This window comes from Rhipicephalus microplus, chromosome 2 (genome assembly GCF_043290135.1).
Source record: "Rhipicephalus microplus isolate Deutch F79 chromosome 2, USDA_Rmic, whole genome shotgun sequence".
NCBI classification, from domain to species: Eukaryota; Metazoa; Arthropoda; class Arachnida; order Ixodida; family Ixodidae; genus Rhipicephalus; species Rhipicephalus microplus.
In genome coordinates, this window is record NC_134701.1 from 235011712 (window position 1) to 235024512 (window position 12801).

The window sequence follows — 12801 nt, forward strand, 5'->3', positions numbered from 1 at the left end:
TATTTTGTTCAGTACTCGGTAATCAACGCAAAAACGTACTGTTCCGTACTTCTTTTGCACCAAAACAACTGGCGAATACCATGGACTCGAGGAAGGACGTATGATATTCCGTCGAAGCATGTCTGAGACGTTTCCCTCGATTATCTTCCTTTCTGCAAGAGACACGCGGTATAGGCGCTGGTGAATTATTCGGGAGCCCTCAGTCTGAATTCGGTGAGTCACGGAAGTTGTCATACCGAGGACACCTAAATGAACGTCAAACAAAGAGAGATGTCTGTTCAATAAATTCAGCAATTCTTGACTCTGGGCTGCTGTCAGATTAGGGCTTATTGTCACCGACAGAGGAGTGGGAGAGTTGAGTGGCGGCACGCTTGGCTCTGGTAGGTCTTCTTGACTTGGAAGGGCAACAATTGCAACGGGATGCGGGTCAATAGCGCATGTGACTGTTGATCCACAGGGCAACAATAATGGTTCGGGGGTCTGATTTAACGCAGTAATAAAAGCAGACCCTTCTGAAAAACGAACAAGGCTGGAATGTATATATATATATATATATATATATATATATATATATATATATATATATATATATATATATATATATATATATATATATATATATATATTTATATATATATATATATATATATATATGTGTGTGTGTGTGTGTGTGTGTGTGTGTGTGTGTGTGTGTGTGTGTGTGTGTGTGTGTGTTACATCCAGTGCTAGGCAGCAAACCTAATTATTTTTTTCTTTCAACCTCTTACATGTTTTCTTACCTTCCATAAATGTCAATTAAAATAAACGACCTATTAGTCACAGCCAGAGAAGCTCTAGGCAGCACACACGAACACAGAAACAAAAATACTGAATGGAACCACCGAAGTGCGAAGTAAAGGTGCGCCCAACCATGCGTCAAAATCATTTAGCTCTTCCAAAGCAGCAGCTAATTGCGCGTGAGGTAAAGAACGGCTTTTATTTTTGGAAATCTTTCTTTTGCTTTCTCTCTCTCTCTCTTTCTGTCACAGACGCACGCACACACCTTCTTCGAGTCGGAACAGCACGTGCACGTTACTCCCACCGTTAGTTTATTTTATTTATGCTCCCGGTGCGCGAAAGAATAACGCCTAAATCATGGCCCGGAAAACTTCGCGCTTCATCCTTCGCATATTAGAGGCGCTTGTCCGTCTCTTCGTGTGCCTTATTTTGCATAGGAGATTCGACTCGTTCCTGCATTTTGAAAGCGAGGTTCTCCTTGGAAATCTTCCCGCGCTTTTGCTCGCTGTGGCGTGAAGAACCCCAATGCGCACACAAAGAACAAGAGTTACGGTATCTTCTAAGACCGATATGACAACAAGGAAACTTAAATGAAAGAAACGGGACAAAGTGAGTTCTTAGAAATTATGCAGATGAACACCCACTCGTTGCGCTGCTGAGATGGCGAGATCACACATTCATCCTACCTTCGACACTTAAATTATTATTATATATATACACCTACCTTTGAGTGCACAGCACTTAATGGGAAGTACCTACATAAGATGGAATTTCACAAGTTGGTTTTTGTTCATAATATGGTATGGTACGGTATGGACAAGTTTTATTTAGGTCCGTCGGGGCGGGAACTAGCACGCAGTGGGCCACTCCCACGTCGGGACATATAGGCCTAAGCTCTCCGGCGGGTCTCCGCCACATCGTGGTCCCGTTGGACTACCCATAGCTGCGTCCTTAGATCCGCCTTGCGTAGCGTAGCATCCCACTTGGACGATGTAACGTCTTCAACCCGTAGCACAGAGCACCGCCAGAGCATGTGGTCTAAGCTGGCGAAGTTTGAGCAAAGCACGCACGTGTCTGGGGCCGAAATTTTTGGATAAATTTTGTGCAAGATTATAGAAAATAGCCGTTTCAGGCCGGAAACAAAAATATAAAGCAACCTCTGTGAAGTCAGTTAGCACGTACATTATGATCATGCAAAGCCGCCATAAAGAATATATATGCAGATATAGAACACCAACTAACCTAAAAAAAGTTTTTCAGCTTCGCTGACTCAACGTCAGGAGGACTGATTAAAAGAGGAGCTATCAATTCCTTGTTTGTTTGTTTCCCTGGACTGATGGCTCATACCGACTCAGGGGCATCGGCCAAGAAAGCGTAGTGCAGTTTTTTTTTGACCATTTTAACTATGTGTAATAAATTTGTATTGTAATATGAATGGTGTAAGGAAAATCACATAAAAAGAGAGCAAACGAGAAACAAAAATAGAAAAGTCAAGTTCAGACATTTTGAGATTTCAGGTATTGGGATTACCACTCAGCTGCGTTTACTTCACTTTGCCATTTAAAAATTTTGGGGGGGGGGAGTAATAAATAATAATTATTTGATTGAATATCACAAAGATATACGTTTGGATGCCTGAATATAATCGCAAACGGCATTGAAAGCATCCCTGTGCAATGTCCCAAAACTTAGGCACCAAAGCTGTTCCCGCCGTCAATCTAACGCCTATTTTCAGAAATGGAATCACTAGTAACCTTTTTCGAAGTATAGCGTAACAAAAAATAATGTTCTAGTGATTCCATTTCTCCGCAGAATGCGCAGAGGGGTGATATTGTCTGACCAGCTCTGCGTAGATACAGGTTTAAGGGGGGGGGGGGGGGGGACACGACATCGAAATTTAGTAATTAAAACTTCGAGCTTTCGGGACTGGCTCCAGTGGGGTCATGGAAACTTGAGGTGGTTATATTCTGTCCATGTAGTTATTTTTTCTATCGTCAGTGGAGATTGCTGATTTTCGATATCTTATTGCTGTAATATATTCAACATCTGGCAGTAAGGATAAAACTGGACCATCAAGTGCGGCTCGTGCTAAGGAATCGGCCAAATCATTTAATCTTAATCCACAGTGTCCTAGAACCCATAGTAGCCTCAGGAGTCTCAACTGCGGGGGTACTAATGTTTTGAATGTTTTTTAGAATTCGAGAGTTCTCTGAAGCTGTCAGAGCTGCACAAACTGAAAGAAAATCCGTCATTATGACTGCGTTGTTTTAATTTGACTGAAGTTTTCGAACAGCTAAAATAATCGCCATGAGCTCCGCTTCACAAACTGGAGTAAAATCAGGCAGTCTCACTGAAAAGGACCAGTCAAGCGAATCAGAGGCAATGCCTACACCTGCCTTTTGATTATTTACTGAAGCATCTGTGGCTATTATATTTTGAGTTTCTGCATGCTCCAAGTAATTTAATAATGTGTTATTTAAAAATTTGGGAGATTGTAACTTGGCGTTAAAGGGGAATATATCATCATACTCAATTATAACATGACAATTCAAGTCATTAGTCTCAATTACATTTCTAATGTTCACATTTATACTTTTTAGATTCTTTTGTACAAACATTATCGGACTTGTGTGAAGCCGTGGCCAATGAGCAAGAAAAAAGGCGTCTGGGTTTGCAATAAAAGCACATTGAGATTTTCTTGCCGGTAAGCTATAAAATTTTAAATATTCTTGTACGGTCAAAATGCGAAATCGACAAAGTAGTGTAGGCAGGCGCGCTTCCTGGTGCAGTACGTTGATAGCCACAAACCTAGGGAGTCCCAGACACATTCTCAGTGCTTCTCGCTCCAAGAGAACTAGAGGTTTTCTTTTATAAGCACCCGAGAATAGTATGCATCCGAATTCCATGATGGGGTGCATGTACATATTGTACAACATTATCAAGGTGTGCCTCCGTAACTCATATTTCCGGTTACATAGCTTGCGCAGTAAGCCTGAAGCCCGCTGTGCATTGGTAGTTATCTACTCTTTGTGTGGACTCCAGTCAAGTTTGTCATTATAAATGATTGCCAAATATTTTATAGAGTCTACTAGCTGGATGGGTTCCAGTTTATATAGAATTGAAATTAAAATTGGGTCTGCAAGCAGAAACACTCAGAGCGCACTTTTGTTGACATTTAACGATAATGAAATCGACTACAACCGAACTTCTAACATGTTAATATATCTTTGTTTTTAGGTCGTAGTGAGTAAATATCACAGTCAGCAGCAAAGAATGCGATGTCATCAGCATAAATGTAGACAGTAACTTCTTGATCTGTCGGAATTGTGCTCATTAAAACATTAAATAGGACTGGAGATAAGACTGCTCCTTAATTGAGGAACTCCGCGCGTTTGTTTAAATCTAGATGAGGAACATCCATCCTTGACGCAGTAGAATTCTCTTTATTTTGAAAATTCTGCCACCCACTCAATAAAATATTGGGGGAAATTCAATCTCTTCAGCGTATTTAACAAAATGAAGTGCTCCACGCTGTCATACGCCTTGGCTATGTCAAGCATTACTAAAGCTGCGTATTGCCTTCTTTTTCAAGTGAGCTGTATTCGACTCTCTAAATCATCATGGGCCCACCAAATAGAGAAATCACTACGAAAGCCAATTTGGTTCGGTTTTATTACTAAATTGTCTGCCATCCAGATACTTACTCGGCTATGTAGGACCCTGTCTACTAGTTTGACCATGTTAGATGTTAGAGAGATTGGTCTGATATTATCGACTGTTAATCCTACACCCGGATTTTTTAGTATAGGAACGACCTTTCCTATCCTCCAATCCTGCGGCACCCATGAGTTTTTCAAGGAGTAGTTAATAACATTGGCGAGGTCACTAGGCGATAAATTGAACGAAATTTTAATCATGGGTACTGTGATTTCATCTGGGCCAGGAGACACACAAGGTAAATGTTTAATCACGTTGGATACTTCAGTCTGTGTCACTTCGTGAAAGTCAGACTTTGTCGTAGACTTGTGCCAGTTTTTGGCACTACTGAAGTAAATCTGCTGTCCAGACCTTTACTGATTGCCTCTAAGGTAGTGGTCATTTCTTGCGCCGACAGATTATCACACGCTGCATTGACTGGTGATGGGAAGATTTTCCGAGCTCTCATACAGTGCTTTCATATGTTTAGGCTTCGATCGACAGGTATTCATAATGTGTTCTGTCATATTATTGTTTAGCTTGAGCTACCATTCTCTTGAAGCCCGCTGCAATAAATTTATAATCGGCCCAGTTTTCGGGGGATTGATTATGTAAGAGCTGCTTCCAAGCAGCCTGACGTCGTCGGTGCTCTCTTGTACATTCATCATTCCACCAACGGCTATATACCTTTTTTGTGGATTCAACAGTAAATTCGGCTCTTTGTAGGATCTTTTAATGACTGCGTTTATCTTCAGTGCTTTTGTATCATCGCTTTCTTCCGAGTCAAAAACCAATTCTGACTTCAAATCATTCTTAAATTTAGTGTAATTTACAAATACTCTTACATTTAAACAAGATGGAATTGTCGGGTAAGAAATTTCAAAACTTATCGGTAAGTGGGCGATGTCCGGCTGATTTTTCTCTTCAGGCGTCGGCTTGGTACAACCACGTAGTCGCTGTCCGAAGCCATATCTTCAACAGAGGAGTCACTAGCCGGCAAGCACAGACAAAGGCGAGTAGCATGCGGTCGTACACCATTTCGTATGTGCCGACATCGAAGACAGACATCTTGAACTCTCTAAATAGGCAGAACCTGTCAGAGTACTTTGAGCTCATCGCTCCAGGGAAAGTCGTAGAAATACGCATAACTACCCGAAAGAACATACTGTCCGTGGAGGTCACTACGAAGGCCTTATTTGACACGCTGAAAGCGATTGTTCGATTAGGAAACATTCCGGTTCGCGCATTCTCCGCGCACGACGAAGAAACGACAACAGGAGTTATATACAATGTGGATGAGGAGATAACAGACTCGAGTCTAGAGAAACTGCTGTCATCGTCGGCTCCCGTGCTTGGCTTCCACCGCTTTGGGCGCACGCGATGTGTTAAAGTAGTGTTTCAGTCGAAGACGTTACCCACACATGTAAAAGTTGGGTACGTGAGGCACTCGGTACGTCCTTACGTACCAAAACCTCTGCAATGTCATAAATGCATGAAATTTGGGCACGTTAGTGCAGTTTGCAGGGGTGCAGTAACCTGCAAGCATTGCGGTGGCCCTCATGATGAAGATAACTGCAATGCTGTGGCCAAATGCCCAAACTGCTCAGGCGCCCACGACGCAACATCAAAGGAATGTCCCAAAATGAGGAATGAAATTAGTATCCTGAAGAAGATGGTTCGAGACCACTCCACTCACAGAGAAGCTGCAAGGGCTGTACGGCGCCGTAAACATCGTTCGCGACATCGACGCAAACGAAGCAGCATTGCTCATAGCTTATAAAATTCGACACACAAAACCGTGCCCTCACCACCTCCTAGCCTACTTTTGTCGGCCAGAAAGGAGGATACAGATGCTCAAATGCCAATACAGTCCACGCACGTACAAGGTAACCAGTCATTGGCTCTCCCCACGTCGGAGACTCAGTGGCCTTCACTACCGTCAAGAGCTACGGTAGCGCCATCATCACATAGTGCCCCTACCCTCAATGAAGAAAACAAGAAGATGGACAACACAGATGTCAAGGCTATGCTTAAAAATTTAATGGGTTCGATGCGGAAGATTCTCAGCAGCCTAAACACTCCCGCTGCTAAGGCGGCTGTGCAGCTACTTGAGGTTTTGGAGCCTCTTCTACTGGTTCTTCAGTAAGTGAACATGGCACTGATGTTCGAAGAACGCATGCGCCAGTCGCTTGTTATGCAATGGAATGCTCGTGGCCTACGTGGCCGTCTGTCAGACTTCAGACAATGGGTTTTTAAATATCAATTTCCTGTTATCGTTATATGTGAACCGAATATGGTTTCACCTTTTCGTATATCTGGATATATCCAGATTTGGTCCCGGAGTGATCAACGTACGAGCAAAGTTCTCGTTTGTATACGCCGTGATTTGACGTTCTTGAGACATGAAGTCGCATCGCATACCAGCAATGATTACGTGAGCCTGACTATAACACATAAAAAGCGAACATTCTCCGTAATAGGAGGATACATACACCCAAGCGCACAGATGGGCTGCTTCCACCTGGGGACCATTCTTCAAGCAGCACAAAGGCCACACATTGTGATCGGCGATTTTAATGCACATCATCCTCTCTGGGGTAGCACTACAACAAATTATCGCGGAAAGGATTTAGCCAATTCTATATACAACTATGGACTAAGCGTACTCAACGACGGATCACCTACATTTGTTCGTGGCACGTCCTACAGCAGCTGCCTCGACCTCTGTTTCGTTTCCAGAAACTTTCTGTATTCCGCATGTTGGTGCACAGATTTGGACACTCGCGGCAGTGACCAACTTCCAACGTATGTTCAGTTCAGGTGGTTTCGCCGCACGCACACACGCTACATCCGTCAAACTGACTGGACACTGTTCAAGGCATCTGTCAAGTCTGGCTGTGAGCACACGACTGATCCATCCGAGGTAGAGAACATCATTGCTTCTTCACTGCGTGACACAACCAAACAGGTTAACCTACCGATGCAGAGATCAGCAGTTGACTCCCAATACGAGGCCCTTCGTGCAATCCGTCGCCGCGCCGAACGCCGATACAGACGAACGAAGTCACCTTCAGACCTTTCTGCCTGTCGTCGAGCTCAACGACATGTTCTTCGGCATCTTGACAAGATTGACAGGCAACGTTGGAAACATTTCTGTGGATCTCTGGACCCCAGGCAACCTCTGACTAAGATCTGGCGGGTGGTACGAAGTTTTCAGACAACTCCCCAACAACATCAACCATTTCAAGCTGTTGCTCTACATCAGGGACAGACAGAAGTTGAGATAGCCAGTGACTACTGTAGCCTCATCGTGGACACCACTTATGGTCTTGCCACAAATGAGCTTCTTACTACCATTGCGCCTCCATCGTCTGACGAGCGCCTTGATGTACGTTTTACAATACATGAGCTTGACGCTGCGATTTCTGCCTCCCGCCGATCATCGGCACCAGGACCTGACGGAATCACGTATGCTGCACTCAACCATCTTGATACAGAAGCACGACGTATCCTGATATCTCATTATAACACCTCATGGGAGTCAGGAGAAGTCCCAGCTAATTGGAAATGCAGTCGCATAATTGCATTGCTTAAGCCGGGGAAGTGTCCTTATGCGCTTTCCTCCTACAGACCAATTGCGTTAGCCAGCTGCGTCGAAAAAGTCATGGAAAGAATGGTACTGGCATGATTAGAGTGGCTTCTAGAGAGCAACAACTCCTTTCCTGCATTTATGAACGGCTTCAGAAGAGGCCGATCTGCCATTGATGGTGTGGTCGACTTGATCCCCAGCGTTGAAGAGGAAAGAAGCCGATGCAGACTAGTGGCGGCGGTCTTCTTAAACATTAAGGGTGCCTAGATAATGTGCTGCATTATGCGATCCTTGACGCACTGGAAGATTTCGACATCGGTGGACGACTGTACGCTTGGATTTTTAGCTACCTTAGGGACCACACCATTTACATGACGACAAGTAACGGAGACACCGATCGATATAAAGTTCTTCGTGGTGTTCCACAAGGAGGAGTTCTCAGCCCGGTCCTATTCCATGTCACAATGATCGGCCTAGCAACAGAACTTCCCAGCACGGTGAATATCACTGCATACGCTGATGACATATGCATATGGGCATCCGGAACTACTCGTCCGCAATTGCGAGCTCGACTACAGCGTGCAGTGACGATCACATACAAATATCTACGACGTCAGGGGCTCACTCTTTCAATCGACAAATGCACAGTGCTTCCGTTCACGCGCAAGCATATGTCGCAATACCCGATATTTATTAATGGGACAGCGATACCTGCTGTAACGCACCACAAGTTCCTTGGGGTTGTCGTACACAGAGATCTATCGTGGACGAGGCATGTCGCAGTACTTAAGTCTAAATTGAAGAGCTTTGCTCTAATTCTTCGCCACGTAGCAGGAGCAAGATGGGGCCCATCAGAAGCATCGCTACTTCAATTGTACAATGCTCTATTTGTAGGATAAATTCGATACAGCATGCTGGTGCTTTCCAATATGAGACCTAGTTGTGTGAAGACACTAGAGAGTGTTCAAGCTCAATGCTTACGAAGATGCTTGGGTCTACCGCGCTGTACTTCAACAAATGGGACAATCACAGAGGCTCGGGCTTGTCCCATCAGTGTATACATGCTCTGCGAGCCACTTAGAGTTCATTTCTGATTACTGAGCAGACACAGACAGCACCCACTGTCCGTACTACCCGCCACTCACCCATATTGCAGTTTCTCAATAATAATATCGCGGCATGAAAATATTATACCATCAAGGTTTTCTGCGCCAAATGCCCCTGCAGTGCCTCCATGGGTCCTGCCTAAACCACCTATCTCTTTTACGATACCTGGAATTACGAAGAAGTCGCTCATTTCTTCTGTTGGCCTCAGACAACTGACCCTATATCACATTTATACAACGTACAGTGATTCTCTGCACGTCTACACCGATGGATTCACCACGCTAAACACCTCCGCCGCAGCCTTTGTCATCCCAGACATGGATATCGCTCGATGATTCAAAGTGGACCATAAAACCACATCAACTGCCGCAGAGTTTGTCGCTATCCGAGAGGCAATAAGGTTTATTTCCGGAGAGCGACCTCGAGCCTGAACGATTTTCTGTGATGCCAAACCCGCTTTGCAAACCATTAATTGCATCATGAAGCAAGGTCCGTATTACAGCTTGGCAATAGAAATCACAGAACTTATTCAAGTTGCTTCAACAAATGGCCATCTTATAACTTTCCAGTGGATTCCCGCTCATTGCGGCGTGATGGGAAACGAAGAGGCAGACGCTGAAGCTAAAAATGCCTTAAGCAGTGCCCCTGAAGTACGCATTGCGTTTTCACGAGCTGACACGAACGCCGTGCTTCGCTGCGTGATGCGCAACTACACACTTCAGCACTGGACCAAACCGGAACGGCGACACCAGCGACTTCACAAATGGGACCCGGAAATGAGGTTCTGCATGCCTCCTAAATTGAAACGGCAACTCACAAGTATGATCCACCGCATTCGTCTTGGTGTAGCGTACACCAGACGTTACGCACATATCATCGGTCGCAGTGACACCGGTCCTAATTGTGAACACTGTGATGTGCCAGAAACACTTGAGTACATATTTTGTGTTTGCCCAGCATACGCACGTGAACGACAAACACTGATTTCTTCTACCTAACTATATCGCAGTAGGTCATTAACTGATGAGATCATGTTGGGCCCTTGGCCAGACACCAACAGTGCAACGGCGGTCACAAGAGTAGTTATTACCTTTTTAGAAACAACTGGACTATGTGCGCGGCTATAAATTGTGCCTCAGCTAGAAAGAGCACTACATACTCACCTCTCTATCTCACCATCGTCATCCATTAATCTTTCTTTTCCCCTTTCCCTTCCCCCAGTGTAGAGTAGCAGGCTAGAGCAAGCTATCGCTCAGGCCGACCTCTCTGCCTTTCTGTAAATAAACTTACCTCCTCCTCCTCCTATCGGTAAGTGGTCACTGTTGGTGCCACAGTCCAGCGCTTTCCAAGAAGAAGTAGTAATGACCAAACTGACAAAACTTAAATCTAAGGCCGACCTGGAGAGATTACGAATAAATGGGGGGGTTCTGACGTTGAGGCACGTCAGGTCATTAGCCATTGTCCACTCCCACAAGGGTTTTCCACTCAGATCACTTCTAAAACATCAACTCGTGTGGTGGGAATTAAAGTTGCCAACTAAAAATTTGTCCTTGCACCACGACTTTGTAGCTAGATCCAAACTTCGTGTGTTTTGAACTCCATCCGGAAAATACATATTAACTATGGTGAAAGGACTGCAGTTGGTTAATGTAATGTCTACTGCCAAAATTTCGTATTCTGGCGACATGTGTTTGTATGAACATTTTACTTTCATACTAATTTTATTATTAATAAAGAAAGCTAGACCCCCACCTCTCGATGGACGGTCTAGTCGAAAAAACCGGAAGTTATTCAACTGGAACAAATTATGTACAGATAGCCATGTCTCTTGTAATGCTATAATATCAGGAGCGAATTTAGAAATCAAGTATACCAAATCCGTAGATGCAGAATAAATTGATCGGCAATTCCAACGGAGAATGTTAAGCGAACCTATGGTTTCGAAAGAGCTGCTTCCACTATAGCTTTACCTAGAATGCTTTCTTTCGAGAAATCTCTCTTTGAAAGGCTCTCCTTTTCCTTCAGATACTTTTTGTTCTTTGTCTGTTTTGGTGAGTTAGTTTTTTTTTTTTTTTGACAGAGGGGATCTAGATCGCTTCAACGACCTAGGGTCCAAATTCATGTCATCTGAATCTATTGTATCTGCATCTTTGTCCTCCCTTTGACTCTGTATATCTACTGCAGAGGGTGCTGCAGACGGAGAATACAATGGTGCGGTTTCAAATTCTTCATTTTGGCTGTGGACGCCTATTGCAGAGGCTCCTGCAGACGGCTAATACAATGGCGCAGTTTCAGATTCACTGTCAATCATTGGTCGTGAACTCTCAACATGTTGGGATACTAGGCCTGACTCTCCCGTTGTACCAAATATGCAAGTCATCTGGCTAGCCAAAATTTGAGATAGAGAATCACAAAGAGTAGAAGCCAGTCGTTCCATGGCTTTTTCTGGAGCCTTTTCTATGACCTCCGCAATATTCAGAGAAATCGACCCTTTCATTTCCGAGATATGTCGCGCTGCAACACTAGCATACCTCTGAGTTCTGGTCTGTGTTTCCTCTATGGCTTCTCGTCGAGAACAGTGCCTGCGCCCTATAATTTCAAGAATTAGTATTTATCGAGCCTTAGCTGAGCAATCAGGACTACCTGCACAGTGTTGTTCGTTGCAGAGACAACATTTCTCTTCTTAAGCTTTGCAGTCATTTTTTTGTGTGTGTGTGTGGTTGTCACCACACACCCGTCATTTGAGTTCTGACCTGCATTTGCTTGGCTCGTTCTTTTTCTTCTTTCTTTACTATTTCTTTCCTTTTTCTATTTCTTTGGTATTTATTTTCATTCACTGTTTCTTTTCCGTTTGTTTTCTCTGTTAGATTTTTTTTGCTTTTTTGGTGGTCAAAAAGTGGGGACAGGAGAGTGGGAAGCCATTCGTGCACACAAGTGAAAATCGCCTCTACAAAGCATCAATATTTTTACAAATACATGTGCTTATATATGCTGAACACGCTAAAATATTAGAGGCTCTCAGCTAAATCTCAACCCTAAACATTTTCTCGCAAAGCGCCCGTTTACGTACGCAAGACCCGCACAGTATCTGGCCTAACTGCATGACTATTTAGCCAATTAGCTGAACATACGTCCCGGAAAGCGGCGATTCTGTAAAACATGAAAAAACGTAATGTACATCAGGTGCTACCGCAGCAATCATCGTCAGTGCTCACTGTATGACATCACCTACATGCCAGCACTTGGTTCTGAAATACTGAAAAATGTGGTCTTCGAAACCATAAGGAATAAACACCGTAGATTCAAATGCGTACGAAAGGAATGCCCCACTTCACTGCAAGCCGACCCCAGACGAGTCATCCAGTCACTGCAGGACTTCACTATGGAAAATATTTGTCTGTGTATACGTAGCTGTGTTATTTTATCCTTTCCGAACTCACGCACAGAACTTCTTCGTTCAAGTGCTGACTGTTTCAGCACTGTTACACGTCTGAAGTTACACTATGTGCTATAATCGTGAAAAGTTCTGTTTTTCTATCTTTAGGGCGATAGCTCTGCTTTTCCAGGTCTAAACCCACAAAACAGCTAGTTCGGCGAATCTAACCTTCAAGCACGGCCAAGGTGATGGAAAC